Here is a 24,167-nt window from a genome sequence, read left to right on the forward strand (position 1 = left end):
ATCTAATAAGGACGTGTATATTTTCTTGTCATCACAAAGGACCAGAAACTGGGTAGTTTAAACAACACAAACAACGCTCTCACAGTTCTGGAGGCAAGAAGTTTCAGAGGAAAACAGAGCTGGTTCTTCCTGATGGCGACAAGGAAAGGCAAGGTCTCTCTCTGTGTAGATGGCTATCTTCTCCCTGTGTCTATACATGATAGTCTCCCCATGTGCATGTCTGAGTCCAAATTTCCCCTTTTGATGAGGACATCGTCATTAGATTTAGTGCCCACCTTACTCCATAACGACCTCATCTTAGAGTGTATCTGAAACAATCTTACTTCCAAATGAGGTCATATTCTAAGGTACAGGTGGTTGGACCCAGAACTGGTATGATCATGTTAACTGTCACTGGCTAATTGCCAGGTGCTCTGGCAAATAACCAAGGTGGGCAGTTTTCCTACTCTTTAGACAAAAAGACAATAAATCTGTGAGAAATTGACAGGACAAAGAAAACTTAACTTTGGGAGCTTCAGTTAGCAAGGGCTTCCAAACAGAATCTGGGCCAGAGTCATAAACTAAATACAAAATAATAAGGGTTGTTTATACAGGTTTTTCGGCTCTAAATTTCCTATCTTTGGTAATAAGGATCTCTCGACTTCCTGAGAGAGGCTACATTTCAAATGGGAGATTAATTTCTTATTTTTTGGAGATAAAGATGGGGGGTGTCAGAGTTGGTTCTGTTTTGTTATGTTTGTTTGCATTGGTTGTTTCTTACGTCACATCAATATGCTGGGGAAAATGGGTGATGGGCATTGAGAAGGGCACTTATTGGGATGAGCACTGGGTGTTGTATGTAAGCAATGAGCCATGGGAACCTACCCCAAAAACCAAGAGCACACTGTATACACTGTATGTTAGCTAATTTGACAATATATTATATTTAAATAATTAAAACTGGGAAAACATAACAAAAAAATAAAAATTAAAAAAATAAAATAATCAACATGCCAAAGTGGTCACATTTTAGGGTGGCCTGTTCTTTGCCCCTACACCTTCCTCCTCTGAAGCTTCCTTAGAAGTTTCATGCATTCCAAGTTGACCTGGCAGATTGCTTTATCTCATAAAATAGTCTTTTAGTTCTGACAATGGGTTAGTTTAATTAAATGAACTTTAGAAGGCTGTGATGCTTGTGTATTTTCATAGTTAAGCCTGTGGTTCAAATAATCATGCAGTAAATAGGAGGCATTTTTATGGAAACAAAAAAACAATGGTTAAGATTAGATAAATTTTAAAACTGATTTTGAGTTCTGAGCATAGCCCGTTAAAAAGATTTCTAGATGACAGGCTAAAAGCATCTTCAAATAGGGTTAGGGCCGACAGTGTCAATTTAGCAGACTCTTTGGTTTGTACATCAAGTGTCCCTGGTGACCTTTCCGAGGGACCCACAGAGCAACAGGCACGAAGATTGTCTATACATGAGCTGTCTGTGTGGTTTCTCTGACGTGTACATCATGTTGCTTATATTTGGTTTGTGAGGCTTCAGAAAAAGGAGAATTTTTATTTACAAAATGATTCCACGTCAAAATGATGGGGGAAACCTGGAAATGTTAATTCAGAGTTGTAGCCAGACATCGAAGGAAACTAGAAAAAAAATCAAGATCCAGTCTCATTTTTTTTCAAAGTTTATTTGTTTACTTGGAGAGAGACAGAGAGAGAGAGCACAAGCAGGGGAGGGGCAGAGAGAAGAGGGACAGAGGATCCAAAGCTGGCTTCTGTTAGAATGTCACGGAGCCTGATGTGAGGCTCGAACTCACAAACCGGGAGATGATGACCTGAGCCGAAATCAGATGCTTAACTGACTGAGCCACCCAGACACCCCATGGATCTAGTCTTATTTATAATGAACTGTTTTAGCATCTGATATCCACAAAGGTGTGTAACTGAAACAATTTTTTCTTTATGAGCACCCTCATTTTACCAAAGATAATCAAATCAAGACTGACTAGTTTATAAAAGAAACCTAGTCTAAAAAAAAAAAAAAAAGGCCTGATTATTTATAAAGGTTCAGCAAGAATAGCAATTGATCATATAAACTCTTTTAAATCTGCTTTGCTGGGGCTTTTTATAAAGAATCTCTAGATTGAACTTTTCACAGCCTCTCAAGGCCAGAAGCCAAGCCAAATATTTGCCATCAGACTTTGCATTTAATATTTATATATTTAGATTAATTCTTCTCTTCTTGGGATTCTCAAAATATCCTGAGGTTCCTGAACCTGCCAAGATGTGACCTTCTTTACCGATAAGGTTGCCGGCAACCCCATAAGCAAGGTATTGGGCTGTTTTCCCAGAGTTTTATCGGCTCCATAAAATTAACGTTAGTTCCTTTTTGTTTTTTAACATTTATTTATTTTTGAGACAGAGAGAGACAGATCATGAGCAGGGGAGGGGCAAAGTGAGAGAGGGACACACAGAATCGGAAGCAGGCTCCAGGCTCTGAGCTGTCAGCACGGAGCCCTACGGGGGCTCGAACCCATGACTGAGAGGTCATAACCTGAGCCGAAATCGGTCGCTCAACCAACTGAGCCACCCAGATGCCCCAACATTAGTTCCTTAAAGCTGTCTGGTCTCATCTAAGTTTTTGCAGGTCTCCCTCAAATATAACATTCCAGTCAAAGCTTCAGTAACACCATCAATGTTTCCAATTACGTTCTAAGAACAGATTCTTACTGACCTTATGCAAATGAATATTGCTATGAAAATATAAGAATATTCACTGAAAATTCTGAAGGGATCAGATAGAAAGAAAAAGGTACATGTTTTAATTTGTTAAAAAGGTTTGTCAAATTGCAATAGGTCATAGTTAGATTAAGAGAAAGCTTCCCTAAATCTGGAAAGCAAAACCTTAAAAAATCAGCAATGTTTCAAACCAAAAAAGTCATAAAAAAGTATAATCATCCTCAGTTCTCATTTAGTCTCATGATATTAAATTTTTTCTGCTTGAATCCAGTTTTCCCTTTAGCTCCAGAAATTCTTACCAAGTTTTGTTTTATCATCTTTTTATTATTATTATTATTATTATTATTATTTAACATTCAATCATTATTTATTTATCAAATCAGTTAATAAAAGAATGGTTTAAAAACATTGTCTTGTGTTTGAGTTTCTTTCTTTTGATTCTATTTTTTTTATTAAATAGTTTATTGTCAGATTGGTTTCCATACAACACCCAGTGCTCTTCCCCACAAGTGCCCTCCTCCATCACCACCATCTCTTTCCCCCTCCCCCTTCTCCTTCATCCCTCAGTTCATTTTCAGCATTCAATAGTCTCTCATGTTTTGCGTCCCTCTCTCTCCCCAACTCTCTTTCCCTGTCTCTTCCCCTCCCCCTGGTCCTCCATTAGGTTTCTCCTATTTTCCTGTTAGACCTATGAGTGCAAACATATGGTTTCTGTCCTTCTCTGCCTGACTTATTTCACTTAGCATGACACCCTCAAGGTCCATCCACTTTCCTACAAATGGCCATATTTCATTCTTTCTCATTGCCACGTAGTACTCCATTGTGTATATATACCACATCTTCTTGATCCACTCATCAGGTGATGGACACTTGAGCTTTTTTCATGTTTTGGCTATTGTTGACAGTGCTGCTATGAACATTGGGGTACATGTGCTCCTATGCATCAGCCTTTCTGATGCATAGAAGCACATGTTTTATCATCTTAAGGTTATTAAAAACCTGTACTCTGGGGCACCTCGGTGGCTCAGTTGATTAAACCTCTGACTTCGGCTCAGGTTATGATCTTGCAGTCCGTGAGTTTAAGCTCTGACAGCTCAGAGCCTGGAACCTGCTTCGGATTCAGTGTCTCCCTCTCTCTGCCCCTCCCCTGCTTGCGCTCAGGTGCGCTCTCTCTCTCTCTCTCTCTCTCTGTCTCTCTCAAAAGTAAACAAACATTTTTAAAAAATTTGTTTAAAGCTTTAAAAACAAAAAAGTCTACACTCAGAGTTCTTTCCATGATTCTCACTGGAGATAAAACACATGTGCAGGAAACTGTTGTAAAAGCATCTGAGAAAAAGTATAACTGCCTATAAATGATAAAGGACTTAAAAAATCCATGGTTAAAAATCTGACTAGAATTCATTACAGTGTAATCGGTAAGGAAATTTGGTTATTTTTGTGACACATAACATTTTAAGATAATAACATACCCAGGACATACCAGATTTATAGGCATTTCATGCCATTTCCAGAATACTGACTTTAGTAGCATATTTCTATACAAATATAAGACAGTTTAGTATCATTTACCTGAAAATACTTCCTATGTAATTTAACATACCAAGCAAAACAGAATCATTGGAATATTCCAGGGGCCCTCTGGAACTTTTTTTTTTTCATAATATTTTATTGTCAAATTGTTTTCCATACAACACCCAGTGCTCTTCCCCTCAAGTGCCCTCCACCATCACCACCACCTGTCTTCCCCCCTCCCCCCTCCCCCCCATGGAACTTTTTAATTAGCTTGTAGTCAGAAGACTTTATTTTACAGTTTGATTTTGGGGGCTACCTGGCTGGTTCAGTTGGAAGAGTGTGTGACTCTTGATCTCAGAGTAGTGAGTTCAAGCCCCATGTTGGGTGTAGAAATAACTTAAAAATAAAATCTTAAAAAATTTTTGATTTGGGGAAGCTCATCAAAAAATATCAAAAGTTTCAAACATTTAATGAAAGAACAATCACAGATCATTATAAAACTATTTAAATATCAGTTTAACCAAAGCGACAATAAAAGATGTTAAAGGCAAGTACAGAGGGTTACATTGTTGTAAACAAATCTTAGCTCTTTTAATATTAAGAGGACTCAATTTTCTTGAATGATCAAAGGTTTGATAGAAACAAACATACAATCTTTTTCTAAGCAGATTACATTAGAGGTAAGAAAAATTTTGATTACAATTTCTAATGAAAAGCAAATCATTCACCTAAGAAGGCTTTTTTAGAGGAAAAAACCAAATTCTAATTTTCTTTCTATCCGTAAACTCTTGATATTAAAACTCATTTTTAAATTAATCCATTTATTTGATAAATAAAATCTTAACCATTTATAATTGTTTTTAGTTTATTTGAGAGACAGAGAGAGAGAAAAAAAGAGAGTGTGCAAGTCGGGGAGGTATAGAGAAAGAAGGAGAAAGAATCCCAGTCAGGCCTTGTAAGGTCAATGCCAAGCCAGACACTGGGCTTGATCTCACAGTTTGTGAGATCATGACCTCAGCAGAAATCTAGAGTCTGATGCTTAACCAACTGAGTCACCCAGGTGCCCTAATTTTTAGCAGCTTTAATCACATATATTAATTACAAATTTTAACCCTTAGACACTTCAATTTCTAGTGAAAACTAAGTAGTAAAAAAATGTGAATTGTCTATTTCTCCAGCATTTAAAAATTTTTTTATGTTTATTATTTACTTTTTGAGAGAGAGAGAGAGAGAAGACAGAATCTGAAGCAGGCTCCAGGTCTGAGCTGTCAGCACAGAGCCTGACCCGGGGCTCCAACTCATGAACCATGAGATCATAACTTGAGCTAAAGTCGGACTCCCAACTGACTGAGCCACCCAGGTGCCCCTACTCCAGCATTTTTTAGATTGGCAAATTTATGAATATATTTCATAGCTTCTAGAAACATATGCTTCTTCATAGTACAATCTTTTAGCAAAGCACGAAATATATTTACTAACAGACCCAAATTTATTTTTAGTTTCTCTGTAATAAGGAAACTATAAGTAGATAAACCTATGTTTAATATTTAATGTTTATTATCTTATCTTAATGTTTATTATTTTATCTTATTTGGAAATGACCCAGATAGTCAATGAATTCAACCAAACTTATGACTTAGCAAAACTTCAAGGTTTCAATTTGCCAAAAAGATTTGGGGAAACTACTTTAAAAGTTTACCTAAAAACCTTTTAAATTTTATATCCATTCAATTTACTTGTTCTTAACAATTATGCTTATATTACCCATAAAAAATATATGAGACATCAAATCTTCCCAAGTGAATTATATTTTTAAAACATTTTACAACAGAGATAGTATCCACTTATTTGACTTGAACTAAACTGAGGCAGAATAAAAGTTTTAGTTTTAATGGTGGTAATTTTAAAGACATGTCTATTTTAATTAAACCAACAACCTTACATTACCTTTAACACTGAATATTTTCCCAGATCATATGAACTTGAAAATAAGCGCTTGCCTTTAAACCAACTAAATAGGGCTCTTTTACAAATTAATTTTAGTAATACCAGCCAGAGGTAGAAAAATATCTCACACGTACAACATAAGTATTGTTAAAAAGAAAACCATAGGCCTAAAATGGAATTACTTAGGTTAAGGATTCAAGTCAGTAAACCAAGACTTAATAACTAAACTAACTGCAGTTATAATTCCTCAGGAATGCAACCTTTAACCAGTCAACATGGAATTTTCTGGTCAGCACAAGAAGTTTATTGATAGACTACTTCTATTTCCCTTAGGAGGGCAACATTGCCTACAACAATGGACTCTTTGCTAATAATTATCTTTTTCCACTCCATTCCTACTTTCACAAACAGTTCCGTGGGACTTTGGAGTTCTTTTCTAATTGTTGGATGGGATGCTGCCCAGTTCATGAATTGATTAATAAAGCCAATTAGATCTTTAAATTTTACCCTGTTGGATTGTTGTTATTAACAATATGGACATATATACAAACATACTTACAGATGTAAACAAAGATCTTAGAGGTTTTTGTTTTGTGGTGAGAACATTATAGACCTGATTTTATGTCTTTTCTCTCTCTTTATCTTCCTTCTGATGAGAAACATTTTAGAGTTTGTATTTCAAAGAATGGCTTTCAAAGAATGGCTTTTAGGTAGAAAATTTATGGGGCTCCAGGGTGGCTCAGTCGGGTGAGCGTCCGACTTCAGCTCAGGTCATGATCTCATGGTTCGTGGGCTCAAGCCCTGCGTCGGGCTCTATGCTGACCACTAGCTCAGAAGAGCCTTTCTTCAGATTCTGTGTCTCTTTCTCTCTCTGACCCTCCCCTGTTCATGCTCTGTCTCTCTCTGTCTCTCAAAAATAAATAAAATGTAAAAAAAATAAATAAAAAGAAAAAGAAAGAAAATTTATATCACAAAGGCATAGAGAAAGTATCCAAGTTTTCTCCAAGGTGGACTTTTGGGGACACACTGTCCTCTTATCAGAGATGCTAGAGCCTGGGCATAAGAGCCATTTTAGTAGTTGGTATTTTTAAAAGACCTCTTCCCTTCTCTGCTTTTCCTACAGTTTCAGGCAATTGTGGGTGGTGTTTACATTTCAACAATATGATAAAAATTGATAATTTTAAGGGACAGAGAAAGAATGCAAGTTCGTTTGTTTTGTTTTGTTTTTTTAAAGAAATGTGGGCTGGTATTTAAAAATTTGCTTCTTTTCTTAGGACAATTTTGCTCCAATATCCTGATCTTTTATAATATCTAAAAGCATTTTGAGAGGAATAGGCAAGATTTTGAGATTAGTTAAGATAGGTGGGCTTTGACTTGTTTTTAGAGTTGCATTTCTAGTTTTGTAGAGACTTGTAAGATAAAAACACTTGTTGGGGCGCCTGAGTGGCTCAGTCGGTTGATCATCCAGCTTCAGCTCAGATCACGATCTCATGGTTTGTGGGTTTGAGTCCAGTGTCAGGCTCTGTGCTGACAGCCAGCTCAGAGCCTGGAGCCTGCTTCAGATTCTGTGTCTCCCTCTCTCTCTGAGCCTCCTCTGCTTGCACTGTCTCTCTCTGTCTCTCAAAAATAAATTAGAAACATTTTTTTTAAAAAAAAGGTAAAGACATTTGTTTTTAATACCCCCAATGATTTGGATTGCACCCTCAATATCAAGGGATTGACCTGCCTTTTTTTTTTTTTTTTGAGTGAGAGAGACTGTGCAAATGAGCAAAAGGCAGAGAGAGAGGAGACAGAGAGAGAGAGGGAGAATCTCACAAGGGGCAGAGAGAGAGAAGGAGAAAAGAGAAAGAGGGAGAGAGAAAGAGAGAGAGAGAGAGAGAGAGAGAGAGAGAGAGAGAGAGAGAGAAGTGGGGCTCACCTGAAGCAGGACTCGAACTCATGAACTATAAGCTCATGCCCTGAGCCAAAGTGAGATGCTTAACTGATTGAGCCACTCTGGCACCCATCCTGCCTTTTAAACTATACCCTATATATTTATATCAGGGAGATGTTTAACTAAAATAGAAATCAAAAGCTTTATGCCTTTGTAAACTCTGTATAAAGCATTTTAATAAAAGCCTTTTTTTCTCCTAAGTACATAATTTAACCTTAAGCTTTTATTATATTAAGCCTTGAGAATCAGCCTTCCACTGATTAATTGAAGGAAGGCCTAGGAGAATCTTTGGTCATCTGCTTCCTCTGTGAAGAGGGGCAGAGTTCCAGGGGCCCTTCAGGCATGCCTAATCACCAACCACAGTATATAATCATGAGTTGAAAGAGATTTTCCTAAGCAACTAGTCAAGTTCTCTGTGAGTGGGGTTGTGACTAGCCATTAAGCTAATTCCTCTCAATTTAGTAGGATCTTTACTTTTAAATATTAGTAGGCTTCATGCCCAGTGTGGAGCCCAATGCAGAGCTTGAACTCATGACCTGAGCTGAGATCAAGAGTCAGATGCTTAGCCGGCTCACCAGACAATCGGGTAGGGTCTTTTGAAAGTGGAGGGAAAGGGACATTATAACTTAAAAGATCTGCTGCTGTTCAAGGGACAGGAATTCTCTATGTTTGTTGGGGGCAAGGGTGGGGCTGGGGTGTCTAAAATATATCTGCCAAGGTCATTGAATAGAAATGCCTAAAGTTAGGAGAGGCTGATTAGAGCAAAGCAAGCCCTACCGCCTGTCTCAGGTGTTTCTGCTACATTTACTGTTTGGCTTTCAGCTTTTATGAGGGTCATTTGTATATTTTGAACTTGAGATTAAGCTGGAACGCTGTCTACAAATCCTGTAGGGAGAGGAAAGTTTAATTTCTGTTCTTTGTCTTGTCAGGAGTCCCTAAGGCTAATCTTATACTAATATGACAATTGAGAGCTCACTATAAAGATTTTTTTTTTAATTTAGCTAATATAAAGGATTCATCTTCTGCTCATTGATGAATAAGATCTTACTATTAATAGTGACTCAAACCAATAAGCCTTCCTATGGCTTACCTAAAGATACAAAAGGAATTCTTAGAGAAGTCATGGTTGATGAAGTCCCCGTTATTCAAAAGACTACTCTCAAGAAAAGCCTTTGGGGACAGTTGGTAGTAATGACACGGAGTATTGGGTGTCTCCAGTCTCCCACAAAGGTGCAAATCTTCCTGTCACACACCCATTAATTTGTGTCAGTAGGCAGTTGCTGCCAGAATGGGATTTTTCTAGCACTTAACCAGCAACGAAAGTTCAGAGGACAAAAGCCCTTATGGTCTAGAACGTCTTATGACAAATTCCCCTGAGAGCTGCTGCCCCTGGACAAAGAGCGCGGTTCCTGCCAGTGGGCATCTTGGATCCCCACTCTATTCAACTGGCCACCAACGTGCACCCCAGCAAAGGCAGCCTCCAGATGCCAGAGCGAATGCTCTCACTAGTCACAAAGCCAAGCTCTTAGCACATAGACCAAGATGAAAGGAAAACCCTCATCCGGTTTTCACACAGGGGATTAACAGCAGAGTACGTCCAAACTGACCCTGTCTGATGAGAGACTGTGAACTCATCCCACTCAGTGAGGCCAGCTCGTACAGCAGGCAGGTAGGGTCTCTGCTTGAGTTCTGCTCCATAGTAATCCCTTTGAAGAAAAATAACACAAAAGACACAGACCAAGGAAAACAAAGACCACCTCTGAGAGGAAAGGGATCACTAACCGAACAGTACTCTACCAAATTTTACCAACAGTCACTAAACCGAAGGAACTAGTTCCACAAATATTTTCTCCTGCTACTCTGACAGAGAGAGAGAGAGAGAGAGAGAGAGAGAGAGAGAGAGAGAGAGAGAGGAGAGAGAGACACGCCGTCATCACTCTCACTCCACCAGACCTCACAGATTCCAAGAGGCTGACATGGTAAGAAACCTTACCTTCTGCCGGCTGTGTGTCAGATCTCCCAAGATCTCAAAGCTGCAGAATCTTCAGAGCAAATATCCAGCGGAAGTTGATCCAGCTGGCCACGCCAACCATAGGGGAGGAACACCCTCTGCTTTAAAGGATTTCCAGCTGGTCTAAGAATTAAATGTACATGAGACAGATTAGCAGGGGTGGGGACGGGGCGGGGGGGTGGGGTACTGAAAGGCAAAGCTTTAATATGTGCACACAGAGGCCGAGTAATGAAACTGAGTCCTAAAGAAATTACCAAGGCTGACAGTTTTTATACTTTTTAGACAAAGAGGCAATAAATCTCTGAGGAATCGGCAGGACAAAGAAAACATAACTTGGGAAACTTCAATTAGTAAGGAATTCTAAACAGAATTTGGGCTAGGGCAGTAAATAAATCAAAAGTAACAGGCTTTTTGGCTCTAAATTTCCTATCTCTGGTGATAAGAATCTATTTGCCTCCAGGCATAGAGACTACCTTCCACACAAAAGATTTGCTGTCTTGTTTTCTCAAGACAGGGAGGGGTCAGAGTGTTCTTTTTGCATTGGCTGTTTCTTAAGTAAGTTTTATTTAAAATAATCTGTATGCCAAAGTGGCACATTTTGGAGAGGCCTGCCCTTGGCCTGAACAAAACATATTTTTAAAGTTTATTTATTTATTTAGAGGGGGAGAGAAAATGAGCAGGGGAGGCACAGAGAATCCCAAGCAGACTCCATACTGTCAGCATGGAGCCCAATGCGGAGCTTGAACTCACAAGTCATTAGATCACGACCTGAGCAGAAATCGAGAGATGGGTGCTTAACCAACTGAGCCACGCAGGTGCCACTTCTCCACCGCCCCGCCAACAAAACTTTTAGGTGGAGAGAAGCCTTGACTAATACCACCAGACTTCCAATCAAAACTGCAAGGATGGAGACGATTACCTCCTGAGAGGGAAAATGTGACATTCCACTGCCTGGAGTTGGAATAAGACCTACAGTATCTGGGGTTTCGCTGACAGCAACCAATGTAGCAAAGCCCAAAAGGAACTCAGCAGCAAATCTTGCCCAGCCCATATTGAAAGAACCAGAAACAGGAGAAAGGAGAGGAGAACGAAGACTGAATGGGGTGGGCACTGCCTCTTGCATTTCTCTATGTACCTGTAAGAGTCGCCTTGGGAGTCACCTTGGCATGGTGACTAGCGGCCATTTTGCTGCGGGTTGGAGAAAAACACCATGCACCGACAACCCCCACTCCTCACCTGCAGACCTGGAATGTCCCGTGCCAGTTTGAAAACAGCCAATCATGAAGCCCCAGCTTCCCGTCACCCTGACAGAGGAGGCAACCTATCCTATCCCGCCACGTCCCTAGAGTGCCCTTATTTGGTGGTCTGCCCTCCCGGGACCTGACCGAAAGTCTTTCACCCATAAAATACCTCACCCCTCCCGGACTGTAAGGATGAAAGTCTGAAACTGACTCCATGAGACAATAGAAGGGCACACATTGCCCAAGGCAAGAGGGACCACCCTTGTAATACCCTTAACATTCCCAAGGGCAGGCCTAGAAATAGAAGCTATAGGTAATCACTTATTGCTTAAGGCTAGTTACCCCCTACATGAGGGTCCTGGGTCCGCGGTCCACTCTGTAATTGGTTAATTCTCTAAATGTTGTAATTGGGTAAATCTGCTGTCAATAACATTGTGTAATAATAATTGAATCACTGTACCTATGTCACAATTTCCTGTAACTCCCCCTTCCCAAACTCATAAAAGCCCTGCCCCACCTTTGTTCGGGGCTCGCTCTCTCAGCATGGATCCACCACACCGGTAAAGTCTGTGAGCCCGAGTTTAGGCCCTGGCGAGCCTACGCCCGTAGTAAAGCCCTTTGCTTTTGCATGCATGACTCGGTCTCCCTGGCAGTTTCTGGTTTTGGGGGACGATAAAGAAATCTTGAGTATTACAGTACCAGGCGCAACATCCCTGACTCCCCACTCCCGTCCCACTCCTGGAGTCACAGAATCTCGCCCAGGAATCGTAGATCCCAATAAAGGCTTTCTTGGCTCCATAACTTGGTCTCTTTCTTTCCTCTCATCTCTGCCTCCATCTATTAAATCTTACAGTATCCAATACCCAGCACAATACCTGGTAAACAAAAGACCTAATAAATGTATCATTTAACGAATTACCCCAATACTGCCACCAACTTGCCATAGAACTTTGTATAGTTTACTGCCCTCAGTTATCTCTTCTGTTGTTGCAGCTAATTCAGGTGATCCAGTTGATCCAAGGGAAGTCAATGCAAGAGACCCACGACTTAATCAAGCGTGCCTATGTAATGAAGAGGTTTGGAGAGCCTTGGAGTTGGTGAGCATATGGAGGTGTGTGGAGAGTGGCACGCTGGGAGAGGGCATGGAAACTCTGCACCCTTTCCCCATACCTTGCCCCGTGCATCCCTTCCATTTCTCTGTTCCCAAGTTATATCCTTTTTAATTAAACTAATGTTAAAAAACAAACCCACAGGCCCCAAAATGGCATCACTTAGGGCCCCAAGTCAGTAAATCAAGACAATATCTAACCTGTATGTTATTGCAACACCCCAAGGATGTAACCATTCACCAGTCAACATGGACTTTCTGGTGAATTCTAGAAAATTTACTGATAGGCTCCTACCACTACCCTTAGGAAGACAACCTTGCCTAAACAATGCATTTCTTGCTAATAAATTCCTTCTTTTTTTCTTTTTTTTATGCTTTCTCTCTCTTTTTAAAAACTGTCACCTGCAAGACTCCCCAAGACCTGACCCTCACTCCCCTTCTGCTTGTACTCACCAACTTTTTCCCACATTTTTCTGTAAGCTCTTCTTTCCATCTTATCTCCTAACTCAGGTAAATAGAAACGAAAGCACTCCTCAGGCAACAGGGACTGCCCTGACAAGACCTGCAGCCAGCCAAGACCAACAAAACCAGTTTAAGCTTAACCCCTGACTTGCACCTGTGCAGATGGATCATAAAATGACCTCTATAATGACCAACAACCACCTTTATGTCATTATAAAATTTTTTTATGTCTTCATTTTGAGAGAGAGAGACAGAGAGTGAGCGGGGGAGGGGCAGAGAGAGAGGAAGACACAGAATCTGAAACAGGCTCCAGGCTCTGAGCCAAGAGCCCGACACGGGGCTTGAACCCATGGACTGTGAGATCATGGCCTGAGCAGAAGTCAGCCACTTAACCGACTGAGCCACCCAGGTACTCCACTTTACCTCATTATAATACTAAAATCTCTACACAAGGAAGAGCATAGGCCTCATTTACATAACACACAATGCACATATAGGCATGCTCTCTAAGGCGTGTGCATGACCTTATGACTGGCCCTACATACAAAGGGAAGGCTTCCTAATCTAAATATTCACCCTGAACTTAAATAAAGAGGATCCATTCACCCTTGCTTGGAGAGTCACTGCATTGGAAACCATTCCCTATAATGTCCCTATTTGCTGCAAATAAATCTTTCTTTGTGTGACAACTCAATCCAGTGCAATTTCTGACTCACCAAGGAGTAAACATAACGTTGGTTACAGAACCTGTCCTTGTTTAGCTCAGGGGAGCTCCTTCCCGTCTATTTGCTAGAAGGATTGTTGCCTGATTCATGAATCATTTAATAAAGCCAATGAGATCTTCAAATTTCAAAATGAATTATTTTGTTTTGTTTTGTTTTGTTTTGTTTTTAACAGATTCGGGGACACTGTCAGGATCTGAAGCACAATTCTGGCTGTGTTTGAGAGCAATGAGAAACACAAGTTTAATGCTCTGTGAATGTTTGAGTTTACTGTCTTGCTTCTTCTGAGGGACATTGGTAAGTCCCTCTCAGTCAAGCTCTGCTCTTTTTGCCTTGAAGCTCCTGACGTAATTGGCTTTCCAGTTCAGGGTTAACAGGTAGGTCTAGACAGGAAGTTCTAATGGAGTGCCAGACCTTAGTCCTTTGATCAGTCTGCAATTCCACATTGGGATTCATTCTTAATTTCCACCCTGAAGTCCCCATTTATTTGGGTTTCCTAGTTTAGTCCTTTCCCCAGTTCCAGTCTGCAGTCTCCATAATGAATTCTGCTGGTTTAGTCCACAACGGGAATTGCTAGTGGTGGGCGCAGCCTTCTTTTGGCCAGTCCACAGTGACAACTTTTGTTTACTGTTGGGCATTAAGATACCCATTTTTTTGTCTTGTTTCCTATAAATAAACCCCCTTAAAAATGGGGTTCTTTAAACCAGAAGAGTCGAGAGTGTCGCCTTCTGGCACACCTGCTTACTTTATGTCTAAAAACTATGATGCTGGGGGCTATAATTATCTACTGAAATGGTAAAATTTTAATGAAAAAACCACATAATTATGATCACCATGATGGAGAACGTTTCAATTAGATAAGGCCATCTAAGTAGTACACTTGAAAGCAAAGGTTCCCAAAGTAAACAGAATGGGATATCTGTCTTAATTAGCAAGCAGAAACCTCCAAAAAGTTTAAAAATTTCAAAATAGTTTCATTGAAAGACTCGTTGCATAAAGGATAATGAAAAATTAAATATATATGAGCCCCCTGCCGGGACCGAGGGCAGGCTGCCCCAAGATGGGCCATTTTGGCATGAGAATTATTTTGAGTTAAAAGCAATCAAAATCCAGCAGATTCAAGAAAACTCTTTACCTCCCCTCAACTGACTGCATCAGGAAAACAGATATTAAGAGAGATTTTGCTTTTCCTAATAAATCTATCTGTCAATAGGCCATGTCTTCAAGTTCCTGCTGATGATCTTTCTTCCCTTTGTATCTTTTGGAATTTCATGCCTGTGTGGATTCACTGTATGTATGAAATTAAATTTGATTTTCTCCTGTCATTTTTCTCATATCAATTTGATTCTTAGTCCAGCTAGAAGGACCTTGAATAGCAGACCTCCTCAACACATCTTTGTAAATACAGTAAAATCGTGGTTTGTGAGCATAATTCATTCTGGAAACATATTCTAATCCAAAGCATTGATATATCAAAGCAAATTTCCTCATAAGAAATAATGGAAACTCAGATGATTGCTTCCACAATTCAAAAATATTCATATAAAAATGATTACAATTCTGTAATATAATACAAAATAATAAATAAAATACAAACTATAGAGAAAAATAAACAAATTAACCTGCACTTACCTTTGAAAACCCTAGTGACTGGTTTGAAGGAGACAAGAGAGAGGAGGGTAATTGTGTAGGGTGACTTTCACTTTTCCTAACAGATGTTGACTACCATACAGTATTAATAAATTCTTGTCATCTACTGTATTTAATATAACTGGCAATAAGGCAGCAGAGAAGAGGGTCTATATCTGCAAACAGCTTGACCTAGAATGAAACAAAGCATCCCTAAGCTTACTCTTATATGGAAAAGTAAAGGACTGTCCATAGTTGCTATGAAGTGATTAAACACACACACACACACACACACACACGTGCCAGTTGTGGGCACCTACTAATGTTCTGAAAAACCAGTGATTTCTGCCAAACACTGCAGCCTGACACTGAGCATCTGTTGGGGCCCAGTAGGCAATAATAACCCTCAAACAATATTTGGCCTCTTGGACTGCACATGTGGCTTCTGTTTATCCTATGATTTTCTCATTACTTTGCAAAGAGGCATATACTTTTAGGCTTTAAATCAACTTGGGTCAGTCAGCGACCTTCCCTTACTTTATTTTCTGGCTCTTTGTCTGCTGTTGGGAGTGAACATAATCCTCTCCCAAAAGATTTGCTTAAGGATAATCTACCAACTCACCCTTGAATAACTAATGAAGGGCCTTAAGGAAAGTATATCTCCTCATAGAATTCTTCAGGCTCATCATATGTTTAAAACCAGACTATTATTAGGGGATTCTCCTTTTTGCAATGACTTAAACCTGTTACTTGCTGATAAGAATAACCTTCCCTGGAGCATGTCTTTACTTCAGGGACCTTGAACTATGTAATCCTTAAAGAAATGATGTAATCACCCATGGTATATAAGACCCTGGCTATCTTAATAAACGTGGCTTTTTACCAACCACCATCCACGCTGTCTGTTTCATCTGTCTTGTCTGTCTTGTCTGTCTTGTCTGTCTTGTTTGTCTTGTTCATCTTCTTTTCTAGAGATATTTTCACTGACACCAACCCCCTACTCGGGACCTTTCGACTGTGGTGCGTGGGTTGGTCCCCCGCAAGCATTCAAGCATGGGAGACCATTGCCCACAATCCCACAGATAGAAAGAAGGAGAGAGAAGAACCATTGGCTTAGTTGTGATCATGTGGCATTTGGCATCATGTACTACTTATACTGTAAAACATTGCTTGCTTATCAAGTTAAAATTTATTAGAAATATTTACTTGTCTTCTAGAACACTTGCAGAACACATTACTTGCAATACAAGGTTTTACTGTGTTATATTTTAACACTACTTCTTATAAACTGAACCAGATTCTGATTTCTTCTAGTGTCCTCCAATGCCTGGTTACAACTCTCCAAATTGACACTTTTTTCCTCTCACCTTTGACTTGAAATCATTTAAAAACTAAAACTGCCCTTTTTTCTGAAGCTCTACAAACTGAATATAAACAACTTGGTATAAAATTTAGAGAAATCATCACAATAGCTCATGTATAAACAATCTTCATGTTTCTTGCTCTGTGAGCTACTCAAAAAGGTAGCTTGAGGGGCATCTGGGTGGCTCAGTTGGTTAAGTGTCAGACTTCGGCTCAGGTCATGATATCATGGTTTGTGAGTTCAAGCCCCACGTCAGGATCTGTGCTGGCAGCTTAGACCCTGGAGCCTGCTTTGGATTCTGTGTCTCCCTTTCTCTGCCCCACCCCCACTCACACTCTGAGTCTGTCTCTCTGAAAAATAAATATACATTAAAATAAGTTTTTTTCTACATGTCTACATAGCCTGACATGTAGAAATCTTCTTGACTGGCTACCTCAAAACTCAGAAATTTGTTCATAATTTGATACAAACGTTAAGGTTGTTTTTCTTCTGTTTCCATAAAAATCTTTTATTTAATACCTGATTGGTTAAACCAAAGGCCACACTTTGAGAACATACTTGTATCACAACCTCATGAAATGAGTTTAACTAAACTGACCTATTGTCAAGACTTAGAGACTGGTTTGAAAATATGAAATAATCTACCAACTCAATTTTTTAATGTGTGAAACTTCAGGGAAATTTCAGAGGAAGACACTGTAGGGCACATGGGAGGCTGCCCCAAGATGGGCCATTTTGGCATGAAGATTACTTTGAGCTAAAGACACATCCAGATTGAAAGTGAGATGATAGAGCCCCATCTATCATGCTAATGGACATTAACAGAAACCTGGCCATACTTACATCAGACAAACTAGATTTTTTTAAGCAGGACTGTAACAAGAGATAAAGAAGGGCATTATATCATAATAAATGGGTCTATCCAACAAGATCTAACAGTTATAAATATTTGTACCCCCAACATGATAGCACCCAAATATGTAAGTCAATCACAAACAGAAAGAAATTCATTGATAATGATACAATAATAGTAGGAGATTTTACCACCCCACTTAGAGCAATGGGCAGATCATCTAAAAAGAAAATTAACAAGGGAATAGTGGCTTTGAATGCCACATTGGATTAGATGGATTTACAGTTATGTTCAGAACATTTCATCCTAAAGCAGCAGAATACACATTCTTTTCGAGTGCACATGGAACATTCTCCAGATTCGATCACATACTGACTCACAAATCAAACCTTAGCAAGTATAAAAAGATTGAGATCATACCACTCATACTTTCAGACCACAGTGCAGACACATGAAGTCAAACACAAGAAAAAATTTGGAAAGACCACAAATATATGGAGGTTAAAGTATGTCTTACTAAAGAATGAATGAGTTAACCAGTAAATTAAAGAAGAAAAAAAAATACATGAAAGCTAATGAAAATGAAAATATGACAGTTCAGAACTTTTCAGATGCAGCAAAGGAAGTCATAAGAGGGAAGTATATAACAATCCAGGCCTAACTCACAAAGCTTAAAGGCAGCAAAGGAAGGGAAATAATAAAAAATAGAGCAGAAATAAGTTACATAGAAACAAACAAAAAACAGTCAGTAGGAAAGATCAATGGAACTAAGAGCTAGCTGGTTCTTTGAAAGAATAAAGTTAATGAACCCCTGGCCATATTTATCAAAAAGAAAAAAGAAAGGACCAAATAAATAAAATCATGAGTGAAAGAGGAGAGATCACAACCAACACCACAGAAATGCAAACAATTATAAGAAAATATTATGAAAAATTATATGCCAACGAATTGAGCAATCTGGAAGAAATGGATACATTCCAAGAAACATACAAACCACTAAAGCTGAAACAGGAAGACAGAAAATGTGAACAGATCCATTATCAGCAAAGAAAGTGATCAGTAATCACAGTCTCCCAATAAACAAAAGTCCAGGGCCAGATGGATTCCCAGGAGAATTCTACCAGACATTTAAGAATAGTTAATACCCTTTCTTCTCAAACTGATCCAAAAAAATAGAAATGGAAGGAAAACTTCCAAACTCATTCTACAAGGCCAACACTACCTTGATTCCAAAACTAAAGACCACTCTAAAAAGAATTACAGACAGCAAAAATTCTCAAGAAGATACTACCAAATTGAATCCAACCATACATTAAAAGAATTATTATTCACCATGATCAAGTAGGATTTATTCCTGGGCAACACAAGTGGTTCAATATTTACAAATTATTTAATGTGATACACCACATTAATAAAAGAAAGGATAAGTACCATAGGATCCCCTCAATAGGTGCAGAAAAAGTGTTTGACAAAATACAATGTTAATTCTTGATAAAACCCCTCAACAACATAGGGATAAATGGAACACACTTCAACATCATATAGGCCATATAATAAATACCCATAGCTAATGCTATCCTCAGTGAGAAAAAACTGGAAGTTTTCCTCTATAGTCGGGAACAGGACAGGATGTCCACTCTTACCATATTTAACAAAATATTGGAAGTCTTAGCTTCAGCAATCAGACAACAAAAAGAAATAAAAGGCATTTGAATCATCAAGGAAGAAGTCAAACTTTCACTATTTGCAGATGACATGATATTCTACATAGAAAACTCAAAGACTCCACCAAGAAATTGCTAGAACTAATATATGAATTCAGCAAATCTCAGGATATAAAATCAATGTACAGAAATCTGTTGCATTCAACATGGATGGAACTGGAGGGTATTATATTAAGTGAAATAAGTCAGTCAGAGAGACAGATATATGATTTCACTCATATATCAAATTTGAAAAACTTAACAGAAGACTATAGAGGAAGAAAAAAAAAGTAAGATACAAACAGAGAGAGAGGCAAACCATAAAAGACTCTTACATACAGAGAACACACTGAAGATTGATGGGTTTGGGGGTTGGGGAAAATGGGTGATGAGCATTGAGGAGGGGACTTGAAGGTGTTGTATGTAAGTGTCATGATCTCACAGTTTGTGGGTTCAAGCCCCGAGTTGGGCTCTGTTGCTGACAGCTCAGAGCCTGGAGCCTACTTCGGATTCTGATCTCCCTCTCTCTTTGCCCCTTCCCCCACTCATGCTTTCTCTCTAAAAAACAAATAAGCATTAAAAAAAAAACAAAAACAAAGAAGACATCCAGATGGCTGACAGACGCATGAAAAGATGCTCAACATCACTCATCATCAGGGAAATACAAACAGAAACCATGAAGAGATACCATCTCACACCTGACATAATGGCTAAAATTAACACCACAAAAAACAACAGGTATTGCCATGAATGTGGATAAAGGGAACCCTGCAGTATGCAAAACAGTATGGAGGTTCCTTAAGAAACTAAGAATAGAACTACCCTATGATTCAGCAATTACACTATTATATATTTGCCCAAAAGATACAAAAATACAAATTCAAAGCGGTACATGACCCCGATATTTATAACATCATTATCAACAATAGCCAAACTATGGAAAGAGCCCAAATGTCCACTGATTGGTGAATGAATAAAGAAGATGTGGTATATCCATATACAATGGAATATTATTCAGCTATCAAAAAGAATAAAATCTTGCCATTGACAATGATGTGGATGGAGTTATGCTAAGTGGAATAGGTCAGAGAAAGACAAATACCATATGATTTCACTCATGTGGAATTTAAGAAACAAGACAGATCAACATAGGGAAAAGAGGGAAAAAAAAGAAAGAGGGAGGCAAACCTTCGAGATTCTTAACTTTAGAGAACAAACTGAAGGGTGCTGGAGGGAGCGGTTCCATGGGACGGGCTAGATGGGTGATGGGTATTGAGGAGGACACTTGTTGGGATGAGCACTGGGTGTTGAATGTGATGAATCACCAAATTCTACTCTTGAAGACAATATTACACTATATGTTGGCTAACTAGAATTTAATAAAAATTTGATGAAAACGAAGTAATCAAAATCCAGCAGACTCAGGAAAAGCTCTTTACCTCTTCCACAACTGCCTAAAAAGAATCTAGATAGAGGATCTGCTCCAGGAAGAGAGCTATCACCACAGATAACTATGTTTTGACATAAACTAGGTGTGGCAGACAGGAAGAAACCAAGCAAGACTTGTTTAATCAAAGTCCTGTGTGTCTCATATTTTTCTTAGAGGCCTGCAAACATTTGTTTACCAACCATTTCCTCTTTCTTGTATCCCCATGAATTGCATTTCTTTCCTCTGCAGTCCCAGACCCCACACTCTTCTTTTTACTTCACAGTGACATATATACCTCATTTTGCCTATCTTTGGAATTTCCATGTGCATGTGAATTCCCAGTACATATGAAATTAAATTCTATTTTCTCCTGTTAATTTGTGTCATGTCAGCTTGATTCTTAATCTGGCTAGATAGGTCCTGAAAGGAATGGGAAATTTCTGCTCCCTGACTACCTAAAACAAGAGACAATTAGACTGATGCAACTCTTATGGTTCATCTCTATTCTCCTCTGAGTACTTCTTCTACTAACCCTCTGTCTAAATTGTTTTCTCACTCTGGAAAGACTACATAATTGTAATCAAAAGTCTGTCAATTTAGTGCTTTTACAGACACTCCCATATCTATCTTCAAAGAAGGGATCCCATAGGGACCCTCCCAGAGTTAAATAAACTGAGGAATTTTCTGGTAAACTGCTATAGTCTTCCCTTAAACAGCTAAGGGGAAACTCTGGTGGATACCAGAGCCTTCAGAGGGGATCCTGGAAAAACTGTTAAAAGCCAGTGAAAGATGAAAATTCTTACCAGAATCAGTTCTTCTGAATCGCTGTCTGTGGTGCCCAGTCCAGGGAGAAAAAGAAAATCTCACTGTTGTCCCTTTATTTCTAAATGTAGATCCATTGTGTATTGTTCTTTTATCTCCAAGGGACTGGAATTGCCTTCTTACTTGTCTCATTTTGCATAAGTAGGCTTGGCTTTCTGCCTGCCTAGCACATGCAAGTTGTTTCTTTCTTTTGGCTATCTGTGAGAGTGAATTGGGATTTGAGGAAGATAGTATCCTTTGCACTGTCTTTGGGGGCCTGTTGGACACCCATGAGATGTTATTCGATACTGCCAGAAATATTTAAAATTAAAACTATGTACCCATGAAGCATTATTTACAATAGCCAAGTTATTGAGGTAACCCAAGTGTTCGTCGATTGATGAACACAATAAATGTTACTTAGCCATAAAGAAGAATGACATTTGTAACAAAATGGATGAATTCACAGGGTATAATGTTAACTGAAATAAGTCCATCAGAGACAGACAAATACGATGTGATTTCACACACGTGGAATTTAAGAAACAAAACAAAGAAAAAAGTGAGACAAAAAAGCAGTTAAAAAAAAACAAACAAAACAAAACCAGACTCATAAATATAGAGAGCAAACTGATGGTTACCAGAGGGGAGCTCTGTGGAGAGATAGATGAAGTAGATAAAGAAGATTGCGAGTGCACTTATCATGATGAGCACCGACTAATGTATAGAATTGTTGAATCACCGTACTGTACACATGAAACAAATACAACACTAAATGCTAGTTATACTGGAATTAAAAAACTACAACAAAACTACGTACGCAGAGGGAATGCATTAAAAAAGAAGAAGACGAAGACGAAGATGACGGCGAAGAAGAAGAAGAAGAAGAAGAAGAAGAAGAAGAAGAAGAAGAAGAAGAAGAAGAAGAAGAAGACGACGACGACGACCACCTCATAGGATAGATGGATGGATTAACCTATAATGTCATTTAATTTATAACCCAATTCTTTGAAGAATTGAAAACAATGTTCTTACAAATCTTTTACAAAACAAAAGTCAGTGTACAGGCAATTCAAAATTCACCTATTCTTATGCCAATCCCAAAACTTTCCTTGTTTATCTTTAAAACAAAAAAGCCCTATAAATTACTGGTCTTAGAAAACCAAGTCCTTCTTGGAAAAACTCACTTTTTTTCTTTTCCCCTTGATGTTATACATCTTACATGTCTTTGCAATGTAAACAGCCCACAATTACCTGAGACTGAAGAGGAAAAAAGAAAGAAAAAGAGTTTTGTTTTTTTTTAAATAAACTGCCAGTGACCCTGGGTGGCCCAATTGGTTAAGTGCCCAACTCTTGATTTTGACTCAGGTCATGATCTCATGGTTTGTGAGTTGGAGCCCCATGTCAGACTCTGCACTGAGAATGTGGAGCCTGCTTGAGATTCTCTCTCTTTCTCTCTCAAAATAAAAAATAACTGCTAAAAGGTCTCTTGTGACCAGATTCTAGCACAGCTTTCTTAAGATTAATTCTAGAAACAAGCACAAATGTTAAAAATCTTCACAAATATTTGTACCAAAATTAATTTTCAAAAGAGCTCTATTTAGTTGGTTTGAAGACCAGTGCTGATAAGGACTGACCATTCTAAACGTCTCACAAAGATAAAAACTAACCCAAATGATTTTTTTCAAGTTCATGTGATCCAGGAAAATATTCAATGTGAAAGCTTGTTTAAGGTTGTTGGTTTCATTAAAATAAACATGTCTTTAGAGTTATCAGCAATAAAATTACAACTTTTATTCTGCCTAGGTTTACTTAAAGACCTATAAATCAATATTATCCCTGTTACAGAATATTTAAAAAAGAAATAAGTTGGAGGAGCACCTGGGTGGCTCAGTTGGGTGGGCATGAGACTCTTGGTTTTGAATTAGGTCATGATCCCAGGGTCATAGGATCAAGCCCCATGTCAGGCTCCATGTTGAGCATGAAACCTGCTTAAGATTATCTATCTCACTCTCCCTCTGCCCTTCTTCCTGATTGTATTCTCTCTCTCTCTCTCTCTCTCTCTCTAAAAGAATAAAAAATAAAATAAAATTATTAATGAAAAAGAAAAATAACTTGGAAGACTGACTGACTTTAATGTATCACAGAGCTTTTATGAGTAACCTAAGCATAAATTGTTAAGAACAAGTACATTGAATAGACATAACCAAAATAAAAAAAAATTAAACTAATGCTTTAAACACTTTTCCTATATCTTACTGGTAACCTAGAACCTTCAAATTTTGCTGAGTTAGGTTAAATGATGAGTTAAGTTAAATTTGTTAAATATCATGGCACCTGGGTAGCTCAGTCCATTAGGGATCTGACTCTTGGTCTCACCTCAAGTCTTGATCTCAGGGTCATGAGTTCAAGCTCTGCATTGAGGTCCATGCTGGGCATGGAGCATATGCACATACATACATATATACATACATACATACATAAATTCGTTAAATATCTAGATCACTTGCAAATAAAACAAAATACTAAAACATTAATTACTAAACACAGGTTTATGTAATTTTGACTTCTAGTTGCAGAAAAACTAAATGATGTCCTGATCTGTTCATGTTCCACTGGAAAATTTAAAAAGGCATATGCTTCTAAAACTTATAAAATATATTCATAAATATGCAAATCTAGGGAATTGTGGTAAAACAGACAGCTCACAATTACTACTTAATTTTCATTAG

This window comes from Suricata suricatta, chromosome 7 (assembly GCF_006229205.1).
Source record: "Suricata suricatta isolate VVHF042 chromosome 7, meerkat_22Aug2017_6uvM2_HiC, whole genome shotgun sequence".
Lineage (NCBI taxonomy): Eukaryota > Metazoa > Chordata > Mammalia > Carnivora > Herpestidae > Suricata > Suricata suricatta.